This window comes from Littorina saxatilis, linkage group LG4 (assembly GCF_037325665.1).
Source record: "Littorina saxatilis isolate snail1 linkage group LG4, US_GU_Lsax_2.0, whole genome shotgun sequence".
NCBI lineage: Eukaryota > Metazoa > Mollusca > Gastropoda > Littorinimorpha > Littorinidae > Littorina > Littorina saxatilis.
The window spans coordinates 2,354,674-2,357,173 of record NC_090248.1 but is presented as its reverse complement, the minus strand read 5'-3'; positions in this window follow the sequence as shown (position 1 = coordinate 2,357,173).

Here is a 2,500-nt window from a genome sequence, read left to right as displayed (position 1 = left end):
TTATCCTATGTAGCAGCCAGGATGTAGAGTTCTGGCGAGAGGCCAAGTAGAGGATTGCTTTATCCTATGTAGCAGCCAGTCTGTAGAGTTCTGGCGAGAGGCCAAGTAGAGGATTGCTTTATCCTATGTAGCAGCCAGGCTGTAGATTTCTGGCGAGAGGCCAAGTGGAGGATTGCTTTATCCTATGTAGCAGCCAGTCTGTAGAGTTCTGGCGAGAGGCCAAGTAGAGGATTGCTTTATCCTATGTAGCAGCCAGGCTGTAGAGTTCTGGCGAGAGGCCAAGTGGAGGATTGCTTTATCCTATGTAGCAACCAGGATGTAGAGTTCTGGCGAGAGGCCAAGTGGAGGATTGCTTTATCCTATGTAGCAGCCAGGCTGTAGAGTTCTGGCGAGAGGCCAAGTAGAGGATTGCTTTATCCTATGTAGCAGCCAGGCTGTAGAGTTCTGGCGAGAGGCCAAGTGGAGGATTGCTTTATCCTATGTAGCAGCCAGGCTGTAGAGTTCTGGCGAGAGGCCAAGTGGAGGATTGCTTTATCCTATGTAGCAGCCAGTCTGTAGAGTTCTGGCGAGAGGCCAAGTAGAGGAGTGCTTTATCCTATGTAGCAGCCAGGCTGTAGAGTTCTGGCAAGAGGCCAAGTAGAGGAGTGCTTTATCCTATGTAGCAGCCAGGATGTAGAGTTCTGGCGAGAGGCCAAGTGGAGGAGTGCTTTATCCTATGTAGCAGCCAGGCTGTAGAGTTCTGGCGAGAGGCCAAGTAGAGGAGTGCTTTATCCTATGTAGCAGCCAGGCTGTAGATTTCTGGCGAGAGGCCAAGTAGAGGATTGCTTTATCCTATGTAGCAGCCAGGCTGTAGAGTTCTGGCGAGAGGCCAAGTAGAGGAGTGCTTTATCCTATGTAGCAGCCAGGCTGTAGAGTTCTGGCGAGAGGCCAAGTGGAGGATTGCTTTATCCTATGTAGCAGCCAGGCTGTAGAGTTCTGGCGAGAGGCCAAGTAGAGGAGTGCTTTATCCTATGTAGCAGCCAGGCTGTAGAGTTCTGGCGAGAGGCCAAGTAGAGGAGTGCTTTATCCTATGTAGCAGCCAGGCTGTAGAGTTCTGGCGAGAGGCCAAGTAGAGGAGTGCTTTATCCTATGTAGCAGCCAGGCTGTAGAGTTCTGGCGAGAGGCCAAGTGGAGGATTGCTTTATCCTATGTAGCAGCCAGGCTGTAGAGTTCTGGCGAGAGGCCAAGTAGAGGAGTGCTTTATCCTATGTAGCAGCCAGGCTGTAGAGTTCTGGCGAGAGGCCAAGTGGAGGATTGCTTTATCCTATGTAGCAGCCAGGCTGTAGAGTTCTGGCGAGAGGTCAAGTGGAGGATTGCTTTATCCTATGTAGCAGCCAGGCTGTAGAGTTCTGGCGAGAGGCCAAGTGGAGGATTGCTTTATCCTATGTAGCAGCCAGGCTGTAGAGTTCTGGCGAGAGGCCAAGTAGAGGAGTGCTTTATCCTATGTAGCAGCCAGGCTGTAGAGTTCTGGCGAGAGGCCAAGTGGAGGATTGCTTTATCCTATGTAGCAGCCAGGCTGTAGAGTTCTGATGAGAGGCCAAGTAGAGGAGTGCTTTATCCTATGTAGCAGCCAGGCTGTAGAGTTCTGGCGAGAGGCCAAGTAGAGGAGTGCTTTATCCTATGTAGCAGCCAGGCTGTAGAGTTCTGGCGAGAGGCCAAGTGGAGGATTGCTTTATCCTATGTAGCAGCCAGGCTGTAGAGTTCTGGCGAGAGGCCAAGTAGAGGAGTGCTTTTCCTATGTAGCAGCCAGGCTGTAGAGTTCTGGCGAGAGGCCAAGTGGAGGATTGCTTTATCCTATGTAGCAGCCAGTCTGTAGAGTTCTGGTGAGAGGCCAAGTAGAGGAGTGCTTTATCCTATGTAGCAGCCAGGCTGTAGAGTTCTGGCGAGAGGCCAAGTGGAGGATTGCTTTATCCTATGTAGCAGCCAGGCTGTAGAGTTCTGGCGAGAGGCCAAGTGGAGGATTGCTTTATCCTATGTAGCAGCCAGGCTGTAGATGTCTGGCGAGAGGCCAAGTGGAGGATTGCTTTATCCTATGTAGCAGCCAGGCTGTAGATGTCTGGCGAGAGGCCAAGTGGAGGATTGCTTTATCCTATGTAGCAGCCAGGCTGTAGAGTTCTGGCGAGAGGCCAAGTGGAGGATTGCTTTATCCTATGTAGCAGCCAGGCTGTAGAGTTCTGGCGAGAGGCCAAGTGGAGGATTGCTTTATCCTATGTAGCAGCCAGGCTGTAGAGTTCTGGCGAGAGGCCAAGTGGAGGATTGCTTTATCCTATGTAGCAGCCAGGCTGTAGATGTCTGGCGAGAGGCCAAGGGGAGGATTGCTTTATCCTATGTAGCAGCCAGGCTGTAGAGTTCTGGCGAGAGGCCAAGTGGAGGATTGCTTTATCCTATGTAGCAGCCAGTCTGTAGATGTCTGGCGAGAGGCCAAGAGGAGGATTGCTTTATCCTATGTAGCAGCCAGTCT